Here is a 16,860-nt window from a genome sequence, read left to right as displayed (position 1 = left end):
CTCTGAGCCGCACGCTCGGTGGCGAGTGCAACCGGCACGTGGTAATGTTTCTGAATAAATAACTTAAATTGAGGGGTCATATTATTCAAAAAAATCTATTTGAATAGCATCGTGATGCAGTTTAATGTATACAAATCTATTTAAATTACATTGAGGATGTTTAAGTTTATTCAGTAGCGCCCTTTGTTCAGGAGACATTGCAGCTTTTCGTGATCGATCACGCTTACGCTCAATTGGACACGTGACAAGTCGGTTGATGAGACTGGGTGCATATCCAGAACCTATATATCATGGAATGACATCTTAATCAACGCACGCTAGGATATCATGCAATTGTAATAAAACAACACAGGCACGATTTACCATAATATCAGGCAATAGATACAAAAGTGTACCCGTTTCATCATGAACAATGCTGATATCTTCCTCACCGTCGATGTCATCAACGTCACCAGTGCCACCAATGCTGCTTAAAAGTATCGGGCCGTGTACAAATATAACCATATAATAAAAATTGAACCATACAATAAGCAAACTATGTCACCACGATAATTTCAGTCACGCACCAATAAATACTTTTATTAGCAGAATAAGGAACCTGATAATTGTTGGAAGCAATTACTGTGGGTTGATTGTCTATGGAGCCCGTCTCTATTTTCGTCTGTTTCATTAGTTGTATTCCCATCTGCAAGTTTAAACATAGTATAAATTGTTATTAATTATAACACGTATGGCAATTAAAGTGACACTCAGCAACATCACCATACCTGTTGAATGGGCAGCCATATTGTTATCAAGATCAATATTCTCTTGGTTATTCATCTTATACCTTTTGACGGCATTTCTTGTTTCTTTCACTCCTCTTTTCATCAGAAATTGTTGCATACCGTTCTCTCTCCCTCTGCCTCTTCTGCTCATTAGGATCTCCATCTAGTGGCTCCAACCCTGGTCAGGTATGATTCCCTTTTTGATAAATATATATATATAAATAAGTAGTCAAAATTATGCTTTGAAGACCGTGTCACTGTCCAAAATGACTTTATTTTTTAGTATGGGGGGAGTACAACTTTGATGTAAGTATTGTCATGGCGTTCTTAAATAAAGTGGATGCACGTGGTGACTGGAATAAAACGGGAAGGCGCCCATCTCTATTTTGTACTATTTTTTCTGTTTTGTCATTGCTCAACCCTTTGGAATTTTGTTGTTTTTCCGTAGTTCTGCTAAGGCATGTACATGGTTCGGTTTAACCGGTCTTTCGACAAAACCTAGTCCAACCCGTAAAAGAGGATGTACATTCATGTACAATTCAGTAAAATCTTTGGTTAACAACCCTATACAAAATTTTCCCACCATTCAATATACAAATACTAAATGACATAGTAAGTTTCAAATTTAACAAATTGTCCATATATCAATCCCACTTTTTAATTCAACAATTCTACACACAAAAGTGCATAATGCATCAATAATCAACCCATCTGAAACCATCCAACATCTCTTCTTTGATTGCTCACATGCCATGTTTCTATAGAGAGCAGTCCATATGGTGTTAGGATTTAAGCCACCTCGGAATGCCCATAACTTATTTAATGGATGGTACTCTTGGAAAGACAAGAATTTTCGATCACTATTACTGATCGGTGCGGTGGCCATTTTATGGTCAATCTGGATAACAAGGAACAAAGTTATTTTTGACAATTATCGACCTAGTTCTCTTTTGTAGGTGTTATTGCGGGAGACCCATTGGCTTCATTTCCAGGCCCAATTGCAACGGTGTGAGGTTCAACAAGCGCTCATGCTGGAGGCTTGTTGTTTTTTGGAGACCACGATAATAAGCCTCTTTGCGTCCTATGGATGGCCTTCTTTGTCTAGAATTGGGTTTTTGAGTTGTTTTTCTTACAAGAACTTTGTTTATCCAGAGTTGCTTAGTAAGTGGTAATAAGTTGGTATATTCCTCTTCCATGAGGATGAAGCCGGATACTCTTTTCATATCTAATATGGGGTCATCTTGTCTACTGTCACCCAGATGCTACAGTTGTATACGTTGGGAAGTTGCCAGGTCGGGGCAGACGGACTGGGTCTGCTGTGGTGGTGCTGGCGCCTGTATTTGGTGGGTAGAAATATGTCGGTCTCTAGCCAATCCATCCACGCTTCAAATAGATTGGTGGATTAGAGTTTGGAGAATATACACCCTTTTAAAAACTAGCCGGTGGAAAGTTGTTTGGGCAATCTGTGTACCCACTGGAAAAATGCGGTGGGCACCGGAGGAGCTGCACCTGAACAAAGGTTATGAGGATCCAACTGTTGGAATTAAATCTGGGATCTTTCTCTCTGGTGCATTCTCTGTTGCACTCTCTAGTGCCAACACTGGAGATTTCCGGTGGCTACCCAGTCGCGCGCCCAACAGCAACTAGCCCTTGGAATTCAAACTTGATTCTACATTTATCCGGTGCCTCTCCGTCTCCGATGCGAAGCTCGGGCATTTCTGGTAACGACAAAACCTTTCTACATACGCCACCCGATAGGTTCTATTGCTTTATCTGGTGCACGGGTAGGGGTACCACTAGAGGTTTTCGAAGAGTACCCCAACTCTCTGTTAACTCAGAACATAGCACCCTATCTTCCAGTGCAAGCAGTGGGGATACCAACGAACATTCTACTGAGTATCACATTGCACAGTTTAATATTTAACGTTGCACCTCTTTCTCTGGTGACTACCTCTAAGGGGCACTAGACATTTCTGATGGTGCAGAAAAATCTGCACAAAGTCACAAACTTCACAGGCAACTTAAATCCGCTAACTCCAATATGTTCAAACATGAACATCTTCACCTTAGGCACAGAGTTAGCTTTACAAAAACATTTTTCACTTGCATCTCACCGCGCCACTAGGTCAAATGCATACATATGCAAAGTTAGTTCACACCTAGTGGCACTTAGATAATCGTTTTGCGTCAGAGTTCTGCTCACAATAGTATGTTATCTATCATAAACCAGACCACACTCTCTATTGTGTCTCGGGCAACTTAATGAAAATCCCTGCTTATACTGCCTTCGGGCTTGTTTGCATCTCTCCTTCATCTCCCCATGTGTGAGCATTTGATCAACTTGTGGCCTTCTCCATCTGCACCATAGATGCCATCTAGCTCAACCCATGGTGTGGGCCCTAGCTCAATCACAACTCAATTGAAAACATTAGTCCACTTATTGTCATTCAATTACCAAAACCAAACTTAGAGATTTTAGTAGACTTCAACGACGATAATAATACTTCATAGATCTAATTCGATTTCAATTACTCACTTCCACTGTTATGAAAAACAACAAAGAGTTATGTAGCCTAGTGTTACAAGAGCCTCAGTAGCACCTTAGGTCCTGGGTTCGACTACCCGTAGGAGTGAATATTTTAGGATTGAATGGTGTTATGCTTTCAGAGGTAGACGACGTTCACGTCGACAGTGGGACGTCTATGGTGACTTTGTCAATCTCGAGGATTTACCTACCAGTCTTCGAAGACGCTCATAGGAGTAGGGTTTGCGTGTGTGCTTTCATAGGGGTGAGTGTGCGTGCATTGTAAGTGTCTAAGTTGTATTGTGTAATTTGCAAAAAAAAAAACAGCACTAAAAATTTGTATGTAAATTATCCACCTATGTCATATTAATTAAATAAACTAAAATAGCCACTCAAATCTATATCTAGATTGCAAGCATCTGCTATCATAAAAAGGAAAATAAAACATATTGTACACTTCTAAATTACGCATCACTTCTACAAATAAACTTACTCAAATTAAATTGGCATGGTACGTGGTAGTATTATGCATGCATGAGTGATAAATTTATATCTTCCTATAGTTTACCAACAATAAAAAAATGTCATTTTGATAAATCACATACCAATAATACTAATTATGCATTTTATGTTACATAAGTGTTCCTTTAGCATAATTTACCAATAAATTCAAAATGCCACAAACAAAGGATAAGGTTAGTAAATAACATCTCCCCCATCACGGTGAAAACTCATGTGAAAAGCGTCAAAGTATATGAATTATTAGGTGTCAGTTAAAGGCATCTCTTTGCGATAAGAACCAAATCTGGTAATCGATCGCAACCATATAGTGATGGATGTCTTATTCACGGATTTTGTTTTATATAGAGGGGGTCGCCTTTTCCTTTTGGCCACTTATTACCACACCTTACTACATCTGTTAACCAGTCGAGCAGTGTATACTTTTTGCTCCCCCACATTTCCATTATGACGAAAGGAAGAATAACTTTGGAGCAAATAGAATGATATTTTTAAAAAATTGTACTTTACACTTTTACAGCACGTTACTAGTATATAATTGCTGCTGGACTTTTACAGCACGGGTATATTATTATATACTCTAGGCAGCATGGTAACATAAGATGGTGGAAGTTGTTAAACACGTGGGTTTGGATTCGGGGCATAACATCGTGAGTGAAGTAGTGCAGACTAGGATAAAAGCTACCTTTTCCCTGGATTTAATTTCCGCATGATTACGATAAGAGCAAGTATAATAGGCTGAATGCTCACGTGGAGGAGAGAGAGAATGAGAGAGAAGTAGGTTGTAAGCTTACAGTTGGTTTAGACACAGGAACTAAGAAACTATGTAAAAGAAACAAGTGAGCCATATATTAATAATGAAGATGTAACTATTATACAGGTGGCCTGAGAAATAAGATGTAAGAATTCATGCAGCCAGCAATCTATTATTAACCTTGCTCTAATCCCAACTCTACCTCGCACTGGGAGCTAGCTAGTCGCATGATGCTGAAACTGAAACGTACTGAAAAGCACCTATCTTGGCCTTGGTTAGACTGTCTCCAATAAAAAATCTATATGGGCACCTAAACCTAAAATGGATAGCAAGAGACCCAAAATTAGTCTTCAACAGAGTACCTATACAGGAGACCTATTTTGGGTTGCTTGAAAGGCACAACCCAAATATGGGCATCCTCTTTTCTAAAAACACATTTGCAGAAAAGATTCTCTTTTGGGTCTCGTTGTTGGAGAAGATACCGAATATGTATTGAACATTTTGTCTGTAGTGCTACCCAAATAACGAATTGATCTTGTATTTTAGGTGTTGTTGTTGGAGATAGTCTTAGGTTTGATTAGTTCCAGCAGACCGTGTAGATTTATCTTTTTTATTCATTACCGTACTAGCTACCTGGTATCGGCCAGCTAGCCAGCTAGCCAGCACTCAGCACTGTGTGCTCCTTAGCTTCCCTCGTCGAGTTGAGACTTGAGAGTTGCATGTTCATCGGTTCTAGTTGGGCTTAATTTGCAGCTTTTGTGTAGATCCAAGATCAAGTACGTGTTGCGTGCTTATTAATTTTAATCCTTTTTTGCAACTGCTAGCTATCTTATACTGGTACTAATTAGAGGTCTTCAATAGAGCCTCCACACATTAATACTTAGGAGACGTGGTTGAAAATATAATAAATACTATAAAGTTATTACAAAAATAAAAAAATTGACCAATAATTTGACACTAATTCCTAGAGTTTTGTGAAGTCAAACTTTTTCAAATTTAACTAAATCTACTAAGATTTATGACAACAAATTAGTGTCATTAGATACATCATAAACTATATTTTCATAATATGTTTATTTGTTATCGTAAATATTTATACTTTTTTCTATAAATTTAATCAAACATAAAATAGTTTGACTTAGAACCACTATAGATATTGATTTATTTAGAGGTGGAGGGAGTATATTGTGATCTCCAAAAATCATTACATCTATTTCGAGATTGGTATGGTGTCACTGTTCTATGGTGCAGTTAATGCCCTGAAACTTTGATGACCGTACATGCTGCAGCTGATTGTTGAGCTTTCAAAGACAAGAACTCCTTTTCAAAAAAGAAGGGCAAAGAATTATATATACTTCTACCTGTCGCTCTTATGTGGTCTGATATGCATTTAGGATCTAGTGGAATCCTAATACCCTTGAAAATGTTTGTAAAAATATGCTAACACGTGTGCACAAGGTGATACACTTGGTGGTTGGCACATTTGAGCAAGTGTGGTGAAGTAGGAGATCAAAAGGAGATGTTTTTGATCGACCGGACGCTGAACTCGAAGTAACCGGACTCGGCTGGTGAGTGTTCGGTCAATTATAAAGTAGTTGGCGTGCTCGGACTGTGTCTGGAAATCGACCGGACAAAGCACAGTGTTTGTGATCGGACGTGCAGGGCCTGCGTCCGGTCACAGGTGACATACGCTGATGTTGGTCACGAAACTTGGCGCGCAGAGGAGAAGAAAGGATCGAACGCTGCCGTGCGTCCGGTCAGTGTTGATCTGACGCGCCCGATCGTGAAATTTCGTCTCTAGATGCTTACTAGAAATGACCTGACGCTGTGTTGTCGCGGGGAGCAGCGTGTCCGGTCGCAGGGTGCTAGTGCAGGCACGTACCTAGTCAGACGCTGCATCGGCGCGTCCAGTCGTCTCGGTCGCGCGTCCGATCGTCACTTAACGCGCGGAGAAGGGCTGCTGACCGTTGAGATCGCACGGCTGTGGTTGAACACGGGGGATGCGTCGCAGTAGATGTGCAACCGCACGCTGGGGCGTCTACGTCCGGTCATACCGACTGGCGCGTCCGGTCGCATCGTGTAAGCAAGCAGCAGGGGCCAACGGCTCTATTTCGAGGGGCTCGCTATTTAAGCTTGTTGGCCGGCTCTAGCTCACCCTCTTGGCCATTTGCATTGACATAGCAACCTGGTGAGCTTAGCCAACGCCTTCCCACTCGTCTCTATCATAGATTCATCATCTTTGTGAGATTGAGAGTGAATCTAAGTGCATTGCTTGAGTGATTTCATCTAGAGGCACTTGGTGTTCGTGTTTCGCTGCGGAATTCGCTTGTTTCTCTTGGTGGTTGCCGTCACCTAGATGGCTTGGTGCAGCGAGGATCGTTGAGCGGAGGAATGTGCATGTCTCCGGCTCCGATCGTGGTGATTGTGAGGGGTTCTTGACCTTTCCCTCGGTGGAGAGCCAAAAGGTACTCTAGTGGATTGCTCGTGGCTTGTGTGATCCCCATCTTGTATTGGTTAGGCAGCACCCGATTGCGGGGTAGGTGTATAATGCCTATAAGCGCATGAGCTTCTAAGTGAGTGTATCGCCACAACAGGAACTAGCTTGCCGGCAAGCAAGTGAACCTCGACGAAAAATTATTATCATCTTGTCTCCAAGGATTTATTGGTATTCATTGTCATTGGATTGATCATCTCTTGCCAAGGCGGTATAACTATCACATCCCCTCTCTTGTATTTATATTTCTAGCGTTGCTACTCTCTTTAGTATAATTAATTTTGAGAACTAGCTTGTGTCTTGTCTAGTGGTTAGTGAGGCTCTTTAGTTAGTCTTTGAGAGCTCACTAACTTAGTGGTAGTGACCTAGTTTTGTGTGCATAGAGACTATAGATACTAGAATTCTGGTAGGTGGCTTGCATTTTTAGTAGGCTAGTGCAACATTCGTTTCGTCTCATAATTGTCTAACAACATTGCTTAGTGTTGTTGTAGAAAATTTTTATAGGCTACTCACGCCCCCTCTAGCCATTAGGACCTTTCACCAGTGGTATCGGAACCACCATTAACAGATCAGCATATAGGAAGCCCACCCGTTTTAGAGAAATGGTCTGTGTTAATAGTCCATTTCAAGAGACGAGCTTCATAGAGGGATCACACCACTATTAATAGGATTAATATAGATGTAGTCATTTATGAAACCCATCATTATTAATAGAGTAACAGAGGCGACAACCCTAATATACCCGTCTCTATTAACAATAGAGATGCCGCCTCTGTTATCATTAGCTGAGAGGTGGGCATCCCAATCTGCTACCTCTGTTAATGCTTTTCATATTCATATCTTTCCTGCTATTTTGATTGAATTTTGTTTTTGTGATTGTAAACTTCTTACGCATATACAAGATTATAAAATAGGTTGATTGACCTTCTCATGACCACGCAATTCTCAGATACATAAGAGATACTCACAACCACCAATGTCGGCCCAAATAGTATGTATGCAATATATAGATTACGAGTCTCAACATGGAAGGACTATTATTTTACAAACTAAACTAAACAAAGTCATATACAAGCTAGATTTCCTGTGTCTTGCTAATGTTACAAAGCCATATAGAGTTCATGTGTCTAAAACAGATCTGGCGGTGTGTAATCTCTAACCCTTAGTTTCTCCCTTGCTCTAAGGTCGCTGAGCTTGTCCTCTCAACATGGCTAGCTCACTAATCTCACAGAAGTACCTGCCATTTCGATGAACAATTTTGTGCATGACGAAGTAGGAGAAGTACGCTGCCGCAATACGTGTTACCTCTTCTTCATGAAAAGTACATCCATGAACATATTCATTAACTCTTGGATGCTCTTTCTGAATATCATGGATGGTCTAATGAACTCGCAAGTGTAGAATCCACTTAGAGACGGCACTGCACGATAAAATATATTAACAATTGATATCATCTACCAAATTTAGAGCATGCATTATTTTTTATTACCATAAGTTGGTATATATTGGGAAGTTATTATGACAGTTGGCCATCTTGTTATTATGCTTGCTCTTCCATTGGGTTGTCCGTTCGTCCCAATGATCATCATCCTCAAGGTACATCTTATAATGCCAAGAGCCACGTGAGTATTAGTAATTAATATTATCATCTGTTTGTATAGAAATAATTTCACTTACAATTGAATATGTTCTCAAATTCTTTATATATAGCTAGCTTTATCATAATTCGCAGAGTCCAGGATAACCATAGATCCATACTAAGGATAGATTAAGAATGTAATTCAGTGTCTGCTGCACATGTGAACGCGTCATGTATTTAATGAAAGCCTTATACACATATCTTTGAAATATGAAAAAGGTGATCCTAGGATGGTCGAACTAGAATTACTTGAAGCACACGTGAATGCATAAATTGTATTTCTTGGTATGCCACCATATGCAATAGTAGATGTACGATGCAACCTCCCATTTTAATTTGTTGTGAAGTTCTTTTTGGAAGTTTACTCTCTTCATCATTCAAGTCCATAAAGTCTACTCCCTCCGACCCTAAATATATGTTGTTTTCGCTTCTCGAGAAATAACTTTGATTAAATATATACTAAAAATATTAATATTTATGGTACATAATTAATATCATTAGATAGATATTTGAATCTAGTTTTTTAATAAATTTATTTAGAGATACAAATGTTACATGTATTTTCTATAAATCAAGTTAAACTTTTGGCATAGAAACCAACGGCGACAATTAATTAGGAACATAGGGAGTAGATGGTTGTCTGGCAATTGTAAGGTGCTCTGTGTGCCGTACCTTGTTAATCTTCATGTGATCGATGTAACTGACCAATCTACTTGTCTGGTTAGAGATGTGCTCCTTCATTCTGCAAAAGACACAACATGCCATTAGATACTTAAGAGTATATGTTGGAATGCATGTATACAAATAGGTTGTGACTTTTAGGCAAAACAAGGTGACTTGAGAGATGTCAAGTTCCTTATTGTCTCACATCAATCTATGCATGTCCTTGAAGTCTATTGCGATATTGTCATCGCAGTTATTGAACATCTGATTCGGGATGCGTATAAAGAAGGAGCAAAGTCTTGCTAATGCTGCTGCCATATAGAACTTCCTAACTTCCCATGGATCCTGTATGAGCTTGTCCAATGGTAACACAAACTTTGTTGGAGTTGTTCCAAATTCACTCCAAGATATAGGCCAGGCTTCTGACGGAGCGAAGCGGAGGCCCGTCGGCGGAGGCAACGGTATCTAAGGCCCGTTGCATGCTGTCTAATGCCAGGATGAGCAAGCATTTTTGGGCTGAAGCTGCTAATACTGCCTGTTACTTGATAAACAGGTCGCCTTCTATTCCACTAAATAAAAGAACTCCCATTGAGGTATGGTCTGGTACGCCTGCTGATTATTCACAGTTGAAAGTTTTTGGATGCACTGCTTATGCTCATATTGATAATGGAAAATTAGAGCCTAGAGCTGTTAAGTGTCTTTTCCTTGGTTATAGTTCGGGAGTCAAAGGCTATAAATTATGGAATCCTGAAACAGGAAAGACTTTTATGAGCAGGAGTGTTGTTTTCAATGAATCTGTGATGTTTACTGACAGTTTTCCCTCAGATCATGTTCCAGAAAAAGAGCTGCAGCGTATGCGCATGCAGGTGGAGCATGTTGATGATGATACAGGTGTGCAGGTGGAGCCTGTTGATGAGCATGGTGACCATGATAATGATGTTGCTGAGGATGATGCTCATGATGATGTTCAGCAAACTCCTCCTATTTTGCAGTTAGAGGAGGATTTACCTATTGCTCAACGCAAGTCAAAAAGGACAATTGCACCTCCTAAACGTCTTATTGAAGAGTGTAATTTGTCTTACTATGCTTTGAGTTGTGCTGAACAGGTGGAGAATGTTCATGAGCCAGCAACCTATAAAGAAGCTATTCGTTGTGGTGATACTGAGAATTGGATTTCTGCTATGCATGAGGAGATGCAGTCTCTTGAGAAGAACAGTACATGGGAGATTGTACCTTTGCCTAAGAATAAGAAGACCATCAGTTGCAAATGGATCTTCAAGAGAAAGGAGGGTTTATCTCCAAGCGAGCCTCCAAAGTATAAGGCAAGGTTAGTTGCTAAAGGCTACAGTCAAATTCCGGGTGTTGACTACAATGATGTGTTCTCTCCAGTGGTAAAACACAGTTCAATTCGTACTTTCCTTAGTATTGTTGCTTCACATGATCTTGAGCTTGAGCAGTTAGATGTGAAGACTGCGTTTTTGCATGGAGAGCTTGAGGAGGACATATACATGGACCAACCAGAAGGGTTCATAGTGCCTGGCAAGGAAAAATATGTGTGCAAGTTGAAGAGATCCTTGTATGGTTTGAAACAGTCCCCTCGTCAGTGGAACAAGAGGTTTGATTCATTTATGTTAGCACACAGTTTTAAAAGATCTAAGTATGATAGCTGTGTTTACATCAAGCATGTTAATGGATCACCTATATATTTGCTGTTATATGTTGATGATATGCTGATTGCTGCCAAGAGTAAGATTGAAATCACTAAGTTAAAGAAGCTATTGAGTAGTGGTTTTGATATGAAAGATCTTGGTAGTGCTAAGAAAATTCTTGGTATGGAAATTAGTAGAGACAGAAAATCTGGTTTGCTATTTCTTAGTCAACAAAATTATATCAAGAAAGTTCTTCAGCGTTTCAACATGTAAAATGCTAAGGCTGTTAGTGCCCCTATTGCACCTCACTTTAAGTTGTCAGCTACTCAGTGTCCTAGTACAGATGCAGAGATTGAATACATGTCAAGGGTTCCTTATTCTAGTGCTGTGGGGTCTTTGATGTATGCCATGGTTTGCTCTCGTCCAGATTTGTCATATGCTATGAGTCTTGTTAGTAGATATATGTCTAATCCTGGCAAAGAACATTGGAGGGCAGTTTAGTGGATTTTCAGGTACCTCAGAGGCACAGCAGATTCCTGTTTAAAGTTTGGAAGAACTGATAAGGGTCTTATTGGCTATGTGGATTCTGATTATGCTGCTGATCTGGACAGGCGAAGATCACTTACAGGTTATGTGTTTATTGTTGACAGTTGTGCTGTGAGTTGGAGGGCTACTTTACAGTCAGTTGTTGCGTTGTCTACTACTGAAGCAGAATATATGGCTATTTGTGAAGCGTGCAAAGAATTAATTTGGCTGAAAAGTTTGTACGCTGAGCTTTGTGGAGTTGAATCTTGCATAAGATTGCACTGTGACAGTCAAAGTGCAATTTACCTCACTAAAGATCAGATGTTCCATGAGAGAACTAAGCACATAGATATCAAGTATCATTTTGTGCGTGATGTGATTGAAGAAGGTAAGCTGAAGGTATGCAAGATTAGTACTCATGATAATCCTGCTGATATGATGACAAAGCCTATTTCTGTTGCTAAGTTTGAGCTGTGCTCAAGCTTAGTTGGTTTAATTGGATAGTCCAAGAGACTATTGTTGGCACCAGTGGTTTTCTATCTTTGTTATGTTCAGGATGAAGGGTTGATTTATGATACAAGATGAATTTGTCTCAAGGTGGAGTTTGTTGGAGTTGTTCCAAATTCACTCCAAGATATAGGCCAGGCTTCTGACGGAGCGAAACGGAGGCCCATCGCCGGAGGCTTGGGCCGGAGCGTAGCGGAGTCTGAAGCTGGCCCATCAGGTCTCGCCCCTGTGCTCGGGGGGTGCGGGGGGCGGAGCCCCCCGCGGTACGGTACGGTATATACACCCTTGCTAGGGTTTTGTGGAGACTTGATTCTCTTGTAAGCCGCCATAGGCGTGTAACCCAAAACTCTTGAGATAGTGAGATTGTTGCTGGCTGGTGCCCGTGGTTTTTCCCCTTCACATCGGAGGGGTTTTCCACGTTAAATCGTGTGTCTCCTCTGTGGCTTGATTCTTTACTTCTTATTCCTATACGTCGTTCATAACAAACTTGCCATGCTCGTACTCCAGCAGGCAATCATTGGTAGGGTTGAAATCAGGCTGTGGTGATGCTTCAAAAATTCGGCTAAAACATCCTCATATGTAGTATCAGCCTTCTTGTAAGAACCGTACTATGCATCATTAAATATGTTCGCTTGTCATTCCGAGGTAGAGCAAAAAAAAAAGATCCAACCTAGAAGGAATTAGATATTTTTTCATTAATCATTAAGAAGAGAAAATAGGCATCCAAATTCAAACTAATAGGGGACTTGAACCTCGGTGGTTGGGTGCACAACCACACCTCCCACCCAACCAGTTGAGTTGGGCTCACTTCCTTCCGAGAAAGAGCACCAACGCTAATCTACAAACTTATAGCTAGAATGCTAGATCAGAATTAATTTGAATAATGTTTTAATTTGTTGGAAGAAAAATAGAAAACAAAATACGGGCGATGGAGCTGGGTTGACCACAGAGCCATGGCAAAAGAAAAGGAAAACTAAAGATACTCTCGTCAAGTCGAAGTCAACTTGACTTTAGGGCTAGAGTCAAACTATTATACGAGTGGTCTCCGGCGGTGAGTCAACCAAACTGTTATGTGAAGTGGCCAAGTGGGCATGAGGCTATGAGCAGCAACGAACGAACGAGGACGCGGTGGCTGACTGGCGATGGGCTCGATCGACAGCGAGGTGGCACCAGCGGCAGCAGTCACGCACTGATCGATGCACATGCACAGCATAACGCGGCCACAAACCCACACGTGAGACACGAGAGGCAGTACTGAACGGCTGCAGTGGTCAAGCACTTGTTAGTTATGGACTGGTCTTGGTCGAATTGTGAGCAGGAGCTAGCACTACTGAAGGAGAGCGAGGCTAAATAAAGCAACGAGCCGTGATATTACAGGCCAGACTGATGACTGACTGATGCAGTAGTGGCTAGCTAGTGGTACAGTCATCAGTCACTAAGCACTAATTAACTGTTCGCTTGAACTTATCAGTCATGGCAGTGGCGGAGCCAGGATGAGCACCTCAGGGGGCTAATCAATAGAGATTTAGAACAAATGTCGAAGATTAACGATGAAATCACGTTTTTTCTACAGTATTTCTACAGTAATATCAAGGCAAAAATCACTGTAGCCCCTGGATCCGCCAATGAGTCATGGTACAGTGTTTTCTCCCACAACAAATCAGCCAACAATATTTTTCAGCCTGTCTTTTTAGCGAAGCGAACAGGGAGTAGCTAGCTAACGAGCACGCATAGTGGGATCCAAAGGTAGGCGAAAAGGAAAGGCGTGTTGATGGAACTTATTAGGGCAGCCTAACCACACAACTCACAGGACCAGCCAAAGGGTAATGATGAGAAAATGAGAGGGTGACTGGAACAAATTTTGCATGCTGCCTCGCCTGCCGCCGGGTGCTGCTGATGAACAGTAGCATCGCACTTTGTTGCTGGCCTGCTAGCAGTAGCAGAGCAGGCATGCAATAGCGGCAGCACGATGCAAACGGACGCTAGCTGATGAATGAACGAGAATGATCGGGGATATTTCCACTCTCGGTGGCTCTCTGCTGCTGCCATCACTAAATACTCGGCTACTAGTAGCTACTACCTTAACCATGCATAAAAACGAAAGATGAGCCTCCGCCTGCAGATTGCGATGAGGTCTATTTGCGGATGACTCAACTGTGGACTGTACACGGAGGCACTCTCCTCTCAGAATATAGTATAGATAAACTGTAGCTTTTAAGCGTGTATTTGGATGTGAGACGATGGGAGATGGATGGTTCCATCCCCTATTTTAGAGATGGAATCGTCCCTGTGCAGTGTTTGACCGTAAGGGACGGGGCCTATCCGTGTCCCGTGTTTAATTCCAGGACATCAAAATATGAGACAAGCCATCTGACATATAGGCCGTAATTGCCATTCTCTCATCCCTCTAGAGATGGAGGGTGTCCTCCATATTAAGAAAGGGTGTCCTCCATATTAAGAAATATTCCGTGAATATTCCCCAAATGAGATGGATCTTGTTCAAGTTGTCTTAGAACCAAACACTATAAAAAAAAAAGAAGATTGTTCCGTCCCGTCCCATCTCTTAGCCAAACACACAATAAGTTCCACATCAGTGATTTAGCCCTAACCCCTGCTCCACTGACGATTTTAGTGCAAATCCAAAGCCACGTGTTTAACTAACGACTTTAGCTCTCTTTTATGTGTTATATCCGATTCAGTATAAAGTACTAGCAATTATTAGCAAACAAAATAAATATTGCGCAACCAAGATGTGGATATACTATATACTATCAGGTCACGTGCTGTAAAAGCGTAAAGAGAGAATTGTTTACTACCATGTTTATCTTTTGGTACGCTAACTAAAGTGACGAGATGTGCGTTATAGGGATAAGGAATGCGACTGCCTCAGTGTAATAAATTATGATAAATAGCGAATAAGATAAGACATCATATAGAGTAGTAGTTAATCTACTAGGAATATGATTAAGAAGATTTGATTCCTATCAGAAATGGAGGTCAACAACGTGTGAGTAGGTCAACAACAGTTGACTCCACTTTCTAAAAAAAAGAGCCACTCGCTATGCTATTTATTACTCCATGCGTTCTAAATTATAAGATGTTTTTGCTTTCTTACGTGCATTATTTTTACTATGTATCTAGATATAGTGTATCTAAAAGTGCATGACAAAAGTCATGTATTTAGAAAATCTATTTATAGTTTGGAATGGAGGTAGTAATAGCCAGGGTCATGACCTTTTCTTAACCCTATATATATGGTTGAGACTTCTTTTTAACAAAATATCTAGGGAGCCTATAACCAGGGGTCAAGTTTCTTTTTTTGTCAGAAATGGGGGTCATTTATGTTTATAATTTACTTATAAGTATATTCAAGTGCATTGATGCTTTTCAAAAATGTTGGCATTAACAAACAAGCCGTCGCTGCTAGTACCATGGCGTGTGGCCATGGAGGCGACTATGAGGTGACCGTGGATGATGGGCACATCTGGGGTGGCTAGGGCTATGTGGGGAGTGCACGGTGGCGACAAAGGAACCGGTGCATGGTGGTGTGGTGGTGGTTGTCATGCTTGTTGTATACAATTTTTAGTGTGCGTGTGGTGGCGTATTGGCGGCCACGTGCTAGGTGCAAATTTTTGGTGTAGTTGTGATGGCGTGTTGACGGTTGTGTGCTAGGTTGGCCGCTTGATGGGGATGGTTTCCGTGGTGGATGTCGTTGCTATGGCGGCAAGGGCGTGGTGAGTATTCAAACGAAAGCTGAGCTCAGCATTGTGTCAGTTGACAACAACGGTGCTTGCAATTGTGAGCTTCACATTTCTTCCTTGGGGCGGCATTGATGAGGCCCCACCATCCTCTAGGCGGTTCTCCACGTGAAAACCTTGGCTTGGTTTATTGGGCAGGAGGTGCCAACGTTTCTCATTTCGAACACCTTTTCACCTTGACAGCAGTGCATCCACAATGATCATGATGCTTTTGGTTGTCTCCGTGACCGCAGGTTCATGTTGGGGAAGAGTGGATCCTTCTCTCTCTTCCTCTCCCGGCCCTCTGCAGTTTGCACACCTTACCTAAGCTAGCATCCGAAAATCCATGCATTTAGTGGTGTGTGACTTGATATTATTGGAAATGCGGAGGCCTTGTGTGTAATGTAGTGTTGCGTGCACACAGTGTGTTGTTAATTAATGCGCAGTTTGCAGGTTCACGTTGTTTGTTTCTTTTTTTCTTTTTTGGTTGTCTTCTATATCAATAGAAACATACCTCGTGCGTTGTTTGTTCAGAAAAAAATCCTAAGCTAATCATGTATACACTAATATATTTGATCATTAATTGTTTTGTCAAAAACGGTGACAAAAATCACACTTTTATCTTTTTACAAAAGAAGTGAGGCCTTTTGTTTTTTAACATGCACACTAGATTAATGACTCGTTGCAAGGTCAATGCAATATAAGCATACTACGTATGAGAGCTATAGCTGCCATTATAGCTGTTTTATATAGTGCGGGCACCACTATTTGTGTTTACATACAATTTGGTTATTTTAGTCAGCTATAGTTCGTTATTAGTTATGAAAGAACCCTACCACTAAATCTTCATATATATAGGTGACCACATGGGCAAAGGTAAGTTCTGGCTAGGGTGCAAATGCAACACACACACCCCTCCCACCCCCCATAAAAAAACATTGAATTTGATTAAAATTTCACAATATATACACATTCAAGAGATATGTCTATGCACCTATAAGGCATCTCTACCTCTCAAATTTACTCTAGCTTTGTCACTAGATGATGATTTGTTATACAAGTATGCATGTGAACACACTGGA

Source organism: Miscanthus floridulus, chromosome 15 (assembly GCF_019320115.1).
Source record: "Miscanthus floridulus cultivar M001 chromosome 15, ASM1932011v1, whole genome shotgun sequence".
NCBI lineage: Eukaryota > Viridiplantae > Streptophyta > Magnoliopsida > Poales > Poaceae > Miscanthus > Miscanthus floridulus.
The sequence above is the reverse complement of the archived record's forward strand: the minus strand, read 5'-3'. Positions refer to the sequence as shown.